The sequence below is a fragment of the Salmo salar genome, chromosome 02 (genome assembly GCF_965601325.2).
Source record: "Salmo salar chromosome 02, fSalSal1, whole genome shotgun sequence".
Lineage (NCBI taxonomy): Eukaryota > Metazoa > Chordata > Actinopteri > Salmoniformes > Salmonidae > Salmo > Salmo salar.
The window spans coordinates 49,127,938-49,136,467 of NC_138292.1; the positions used below are offsets into that span (position 1 = coordinate 49,127,938).

The 8,530-nt window shown below is 39.8% G+C and overlaps 1 long non-coding RNA gene across 1 annotated transcript; it reads left to right on the forward strand.

The window, feature by feature from the left end:
• Positions 1-284: 284 nt before the first annotated feature.
• LOC145861393 (uncharacterized) lies at positions 285-5,887 on the forward strand. The gene is made up of 2 exons (XR_014381173.1): positions 285-5,004; positions 5,302-5,887. It is a non-coding gene; the product is annotated as an uncharacterized LOC145861393 (long non-coding RNA).
• Positions 5,888-8,530: the final 2,643 nt, after the last annotated feature.

Here is an 8,530-nt window from a genome sequence, read left to right on the forward strand (position 1 = left end):
GAGGCAATACCAACGGCACGAGAGGATGCCAAGTCAGTCATAAAGTGGCTGCAAATCAGTAACAAGCACCTGAGACAGGTGGAGGAGAGATTCGGGATTGTACACAAATTTGGGTAGGTGTGCAGGCCCCGATCTCAGGGCCTCGTGGAACGCGCCACTCAAACCCTTAAGGCTAAATAGCTAAGGTATGTGCAGGTTTGAATATGCCTGGTCCACCAAGGGAGGGAGGTCATATGCCCGCCCTTGATGTACAACAAATTGTAATGTCTGTATGTGAGAAAACTGACGGAACTTTCTGCAGCTCTCTCCACACAGATCCGCAAGGTCAAAGAGGGGGAGCTGTTGGGAGACTCGCCACCACTGAAGGTAAAAGTTGGGGACTGGGTGAGGGTCAAAGTCCACAAGAGAAAGTGGCTGGAACCCAGGTGGACTGGACCGTACGAAGTGAAGGAAGTTACTTCACACTCTGTCCAGGTCAAAGGTAAATCAGGAGCACCTTGGCACCACCTTACACACTGCACTCCAGCCCCAACCCCTTCCAGAACTTTGACTGAAACCAGGGCCGATTTGCGCGCCCTACATAAATTCGATTCCAACCACTGAAACCTTAGTTGGGGAAAATGGGACAATGGCTTCCGTTTCCACGACCTAAGGCACCACGCCCAGGGTCGGGGTACATCCCTCCCTGGGAGAGGCTGGGGATATCAGCTCCCCTGTTTGTTATTTTTGTGAGTGTACACTACTAGGCTGATCACCACCGCTATTGACCCTGGTCAGGCTGATAGGGGCCTAATGTTTCCTTTGCTTCAGGTGGAAGACACTGAACCCGAGTATGCATTCGAATAGTTTAGTTTTCACGCCTGCCACGCGGGAGGCCCGGGTTCGGATCCCAGCCCATGCACCATGGGACTAAAATGTAAGAAGATATGTTTTGCCTGGAGAGATACGGTTGCTAGCGTTTGTTTAAGATATAAATGTAACGTTTTGATAGCTTGATTAGTTTAAATTGAAAGGCTAACTAATTAGAAAATAATAGCGAGAGAATTTTGATATAATACGTTCTCTGTTGCTGGAAATGGCATACAGAGAAAGAGTTGAATGATGTTATTTTTATAAGTATGGCGATTTACATGGTACATATAAGGACATAGACATTTCATAAGTGTGAAGCCGAAAGAGAGATACAGTTGGAATATTGGTTTTAATCTTGTGATAGAGGAAAGGCAGAACGCTGTTTGAAAAGAGGTAATCGCTGGGCTATGTTTGGCGGGAAAGAAGCGTTTTGTTTTGTGATAAATTCTGGTTATTGATTCGTGGTATTGATTGTTTAGTAACACCAGTGAATTGAACATTGCAAGGAAAAATATCAAGTCATTAAGGTGAATTACAGGTGGAGTTAATTTTATAATTAACTGGGAAGGTGCACATTAAACACAGTTGTGTATAATGGCAGGGTATTCCTAGCAAACAGAATGGGCCGGTTTGCAGACAAACTGAAAGGGTTTTAGGGTTTTAAGCAATCTTGGGTCAAATTGGTTAAATAGTACGTTAAAATATGGGGTTTCATAGATTGAAGTACAGTATTGTATCCAAGGGTAGCGCATGTTCAATTAAGTTTAAAACTAATGATTGGGGGGAGTACAATGGAAGTATAAGCATTTTTAGGTTTTGTTTGTAGTTAACTTTTGGGTTTCTGAATCGGTGTAGTATGAGGAAATGCTGACCAAGTGGTTATTTTATGGAATATGGAGCGCTTAGCTCTTTGGGGAAAATTCCTAGGGACAGGATATCTTAAAGGGGTAGACACACATGGCATTTTAAAGTTTTATTTTCTGAGTTTTAATTAAACACGTGAAATTCTTTTGATAGGGAATGTTCTGGGAACTTGAGATACGAAATCTAGATAAGGTTATTAGCTTTCATTTGTCTAATGTAGTAAGAAAGAAAAAACGGTTCTGAAAAGGGGTTATGACTTTTTTGACCCCACTGGTGACTTTTCCTTTTGTGGTCTGATCAGCCGCAATGAAAAGCCATTGGATGGTGAATTTAAGGTCATTTGGGATACTAACTTTAAGGAAACTAGGAGAACTGATAATTATGATGGAGTTAAAGTTCTTAGACACAATTGATAATTTGAACCAATGAGAAGACAAAATGACGAAAAGGGTACAATAATTTTTCTTTGGGGAGTAGTTCAGATTAGTCATTTTGATCTGATTATGTTACGTGAATATCGTTTGATAAGTAGGGGTACTTTTTACATTATCTAGATAAGTTTATTTTCCCTTAGGAAGTCAGCTGTGGTTGTATTTAGTGGAAGAGATTTAACACAACAAGACTGTGGAATTAATATAATAGTAATATTATATTTTGTTGATAAAACAGGTTAATAATGGTAGACTTAAGCCAACAGGACAGGAATATATGACATCTGTAGGGAATCCAGGATTATTGAGGGTATCGAGATAAATGTAAGTAGCTATGTAATAAGACCATGAGACATTTAGTACTCCCCTGCACTGCTGAGACCTTGATGGGTTGGAAGTAGAAGGAGGAGAGCATAAACAAGGAAGAGAAGATAAAAGTAACATAGAATTAGATAACGGTTAGTGAGTGGAGACCAGCATAGTTAAATTATAAACAGGTGAGGACAGAAATAACACTGGGAGAGACAGAAAAGACATAAGAATAGAAGATAGCAGGATAATTTAGTTAGGTTCATTTAGTTAGGATATTAATACATAGAGAGACTATCGGCTCCATAGGCATGTATTATAGTTTTGATTTTAAGTTATGTTTGGTAAAATTCGCTAGGAAAAGATATGATAATTTAGTTGAAAGAAGTTGTTCAATCTTAAAGAAGATAGGACACTTGATAGAGAAATGCACAGGGTACCTAAGGATGAATGCCCCAGGGAGAATTGTACATGTGGTATATGAAAGGGGGCAATCCTACAAGAGAAGGGCTGACATAAGGATAATTTACTAACCTTACAAAAGACATTGTTAAGAACTACAGCAAAATTGATACATGGTTTGAGCCATGTATAAAAAGGGGGAGTAAGGGGGAGTATAGTAGAGCAGGCGATAGAACAGGATAGGATGCTACTAGAACAAAAACATTTTTTGTAGAATGTCCGTTCCAACATTTGGAAATGGACTTATTGAACTATTCCGAATTGAGGGGAAGAAGGGGTGTTTAACAATAACAGATAAGTATAGCAAATGGGTAGAAGTGTTCCCAACTTACTTGGTGGACATGATTATGGTAGCTAGAATATTAGGACAAGATATAATCCCTAGTGTTGATACTGGGATCTATCTCTTTAAATGATGGATGACAGTTTAGCTAATCAGGTAGAATGCCAGAGTTAGGGAGAATAGAGATACCAGAACAGGTAGACATAGAAGTTAAAGATATACTAGCAGAGCACATGAGAAGACTGTTTGTTAACCAAACCCGTATGTCCAAGATTTTGTGTTCAACAGGTGAATTACAGGAGAAGGTGATTCACTCAATCCAACCAGGAGACTGGGTGTGGATCCAGTCCCTGAGGAGAAAAGACGGGAAGCAGCCCCGTGGGGAAGGCCCATACCAGGTGCTGTTAAACCATTGCCTTTGCCATTAGAAAAGCTGAGAGAGTCACTTGGGTCCACGTTACCCACTGCAAGGAGGTATGTACACATATGACCACTGCTGATCACACACAGAGTTAGGAGAAGAACCGATACCAACAGGGTCCGGGGGTTACCTCCTTAACGAAGATTCCCTATCCCGACCGTTCATCACTGTGTGTGCTCCTAGAGGTGTGAGTATGGGGTGGTACCAAGCAGAGAGACTAAGGGCAGGAGAGGGTTGACGGTTTTTGGGAAGAGTAGAGACTCTGAGCTGCATCATAGTCTAATCTTTCTGATACATTCAGATCCAACACCTACGGGTACTAAACATAGGTTACCGTTGTCATTGAGAAGAAGTAAAAGATAAACTATATAATACACTGATGAGTGACGTACAGAATAAGGAATCAAAGAAGATTAAGATGTAGAATTTAAGGTAAACATTAAACAATTTCCTGGGGAAGCAGACAACTTTACAGGAATTGGGGTTGGCCAGATTGTACTCAGCCAACCCACCTCGGTTCACCTAAATTCCGGATGAATACCAGTGTTATAGATACAAGAATGGTACCAAGAACTAAGATGATTTTAATGGCTGAAAGTAATCGTTAATGTGACTAACTTAGGTTTGAGAGATGAATAGAACATTCTTAACCTCACAGCACCTATAACTGATGAAGGGTGGGCTAGTACCAGCAAAGGACGCATACGACAGAAATTACCACAAAGGGTGGTTAGGAATTGCGCCCTGGGGTTATTGGTCTAACCAGTTCGAGTTAGTCATCAGAGGCCAGTTGTAGGAGGCTAAAGAAGGTACAGGAGGAGTTTTGATCAGGATGGGATTAGCTTTGTCTAGAATGATGCTATTGGCATCCTCAGGGAGGTTCCAGATGAATACAAAGTTATGAATCAAATATGTGAAGGCTTTAACACTACATTATGTTGGTAGTTGACAATAAATAATAATGTGGATTGAATTAATGACATATTTTAATCAACAGAGATTCATGAATGAAACAGGGGATGCAGTAAAGAGGTTCTCTGACCAATTATCCGCCACCTCCCTCATGACCTGGTAAAATAGACTGACTCTCGATAGGTTACGGGCAAAGAGGATGGTGTAGGTAGAATGATTAGGTTCATTGCTGTACGTACATTTTTGATAACACAGCTCATGTTTGGGAAATGGAAAAGTGTTGCAAGAACTGTATTATGGGCTGCTTTCACCTGTATGAGTGTGTTTGGGTTGTGTGGTTGTTGTTTGGTCCCGTGTGCAAGAGGTTTAATCACCAGAACTCTAGAGAGATGATAACGGAGCAGATGGTGAGCTACGGACCGAGTCAAAGTTCAGATCAATGAGATGACAAGTACCTACCGCCGAGCAAGGTGGAGGATTCATTCAAATATGAGGAGCACATGTTAGATGAGACCATCTATTGGGATGCATGAATTAGTTAGAATTTGTGTGAAATTTCTGAATCCAATCAAAATAGATGTGTTATAATGTATGTGAAATATCTAGCAAAACGGGTGGATTGTAATGGTAATGATATGATTTTAATCCCTATTGAGACTTGACAAGCTATCTGCTGAGGTGAGACGTGAAGAGGGGGACTCACAAAATTTGTCTCTGACAAATGTGTGTACTTCCGTTTGTTTGTTTTCACTCCCGCTGTGCCGCAGATTGTTCTTTTTTGTCACGTCTTGCAGACGTGAAGAGGGGGATTTGTAATAAAGATAATCTAACGTTTTACCTAATGATATATAAGGAGGGCATTTGCACAACATGTTTCACAACAGCACACAACAAAATTCCAGAGACATATTGAGCGACCAACTGATACCAATCACGACCACACCCAGAGACAGATGGCTGACTTAAGCCCTAGCCACACGAACTGACCACTGGTGTAAAGAACAACATTCCATGAATATCGCAAGCACCCAGACACGAATTACCAGAAATACACACACACACACACACACACACTTAGGTGTGTTAGACTCCGAGGACAAAGGACACTGCCAAGGGCCAATGGGAAGTCGACACCACCTGGAGAGTGGACCGTCCCTCCACTCATCGACCAGTCAGGAGAGCGGACCTACTAGACTCAACGTCAACACACTGTTATTTCATTGTATAAATTGGATGTACACTATGTTTCGGGGCTCTCTCTTCTGCTAGTTCCCTAAGAGCTAAACGAAGGAGTCCGTGCACGCTCAGCCAAATATCTTTGTCTCATAATAAACTGCCTTACTATAAACTGAATCCACCTGGTACAGCGTCTTGACTTGGTCTCCTTCTCAAGTAATTGATCATCAACACTTGGTGTAGTAAAACCCTTCCCACAATGACTACAGCTACATTTTGGATAAATGTAAATTAAACAGGAGTTGTTCAATTCTGGGACCCTAGAGGAAATTACCAATAGGACATGGACACAGGAAAATACAGCACACACATAGAGGTTAATAGCAAGTACATACCGATTGTAATTGAATCAGAGTTAAAAAAAAACACCAAAACACATAGAATAAAAGATAATTTAAGATTCATACGAATACTCCTTCTAAAAATTCTAGAGTGGGAAAAGGAGCAGAATAACTACGATAAGTAATTTAACAAACATGGGTAGTAAATTCTCAAAGGAGGTGCAGGAATTTACGAGAGATGAGCGATACATGGAGTTAAATGTTATAAAATAAATATTTATTTCGGTCCAATGTGGAGAAGGAAGTATGGATTTGATGGAAGTTTGGATGTGGAAAAGTTGGGACTAATGGTAAGAAAGATGCATAAGGTATGTGGGGACAAGACAGGGAAACAGCATGTCGAGGGTTAGACATAGCCAGGGTGTGGCTGTCTGGAGCCCGCAGACGAAGGCAAGTGTAGAAAGAGATAGAGGAAAGGCAACGGTTGCAGGAGAAAGGCTTAGACGTTTACATTAGAGCTATATTCTGGAAATTGTATTGATAGTACGTGCCTAATTGTACAACTACAGACATTGATAAATAGGGTCATTTGCGAGGAGTGTCCATCAGTTCAATAGCGCATTGGTGGTTCAGTGGTAGAATTCTTGCCTGTCATGCAGGAGACTCGGGTTCGCTTCTCAGCCTATGCATCAGTGGATAAAAATTGTAGGTGCTGATTGTTATTCAACTGTTGGTATGTTTTGCCTGGAAAGATACGGTTGTTAGTGGTTGTTTAAGATATAAACTGAACGTTTTGATGGCTTGTTTAGTTTAAATTGAAGAGACAGTTACCGAAATCTAATGAATTATAATGAGCGCATAGGTTTGAAGGGAGTTGTATTAAGTTGTATTAAGTATTTTATCAATTTAGCGATTTACATGTTACATTTAAGGTCATAGACATTTCATAAGTGTGAAGCCGAACGAGAGATACAGTTGTAACATTGGTTTTAATCTTGCGATAGAGGAAAGACAGAACGCTGTTTGAAAAGAGGTAATATTTTATTCCCACGAGTATGTGGCTGGAAGCGGTTCTGGTCTGAATAATGGAATCATAAAAGTTTTGTGATAAATTCTGGTTATTGATTCGTGGTATTGATTGTTTAGTAACACCGGTGAATTGAACATTGCATGGAAAAATATCAAGTCATTAAAGTGAATTACAGGTGGAGTTAATTTTATTTTTACAGGGACGGTGCACATTAAACACAGTTGTGTATAATGGCAGGGTATTCCTAGTAAACAGAATGGGCCGGTTTGCAGACAAACTGAAGGGGTTTAAGGTTTTAAGCAATCTTGGGTCAAATTAGTCAAATAGTACGTTAAAATATGGGGTTTCATAGATTGGAAGTAAAATATTTTATCCAAGGGTAGTGTATGTTCAATTAAAGTACACAGAACCGTTGAGGAAGTTTAAAACAAATGATTAATGATTTGAGGAAGTACAGTGGAGTTATTATTAGGTTTTGTTTGTAGTTAATGTTTGGGTTTTTGAATCGGTGTAGTATGATGAAATGCTGACCAAGTGGTTCTTTTATTGAAAAAAGAGCGCTTTGGGAAAAATTCCTAGGGACAGGATATCTTAAAGGGGTATACACACATGGCATTTTGAAGTTTTGTTTTCTGAGTTTTAATTAAGCACGTGAAATTCTTTTGATAGGGAATGTTCTGGGAACCTGGGATACAAAATGTAGATAAAGTTCTTAGCCTTCATTTGTCTAATGTAGTAAGAAATACGGTTCTGAAAGGGTGGTATGACTTTTGACCCCTCTGGTGACTTTTCCTTTTGTGGTCTGATCAGCCGCAATGAAAAGCCATTTGGATGGTGAATTTAAGGTCATTTGTGATACTGACTTTAAGGATATTTGTAGAACTGATAATTATGATGGAGTTAAAGTTCTTAGACACAATTGATAATTTGAACCAATGAGAAGACAGAATGACGATAAGGGTACAATAAGATTTCTTTGTGGAGTAGTTCAGATTAGTCATTTTGATCTGATTATGTTATGTGAATATCGTTTGATAATTAGGGGTACTTTTTACATTATCTAGATACGTTTATTTTCCCTTAGGAAGTCAGCTGTGGTTGTATTCAGTGGAAGAGATTTAACACAACACGGCTGTGGAATTAATATAATAGTATTATTATACACTGCTCAAAAAAATAAAGGGAACACTTAAACAACACAATGTAACTCCAAGTCAATCACACTTCTGTGAAATCAAACTGTCCACTTAGGAAGCAACACTGATTGACAATACATTTCACATGCTGTTGTGCAAATGGAATAGACAACAGGTGGAAATTATAGGCAATTAGCAAGACACCCCCAATAAAGGAGTGGTTCTGCAGGTGGGGACCACAGACCACTTCTCAGTTCCTATGCTTTCTGGCTGATGTTTTGGTCACTTTTGAATGCTGGCGGTGCTTTCACTC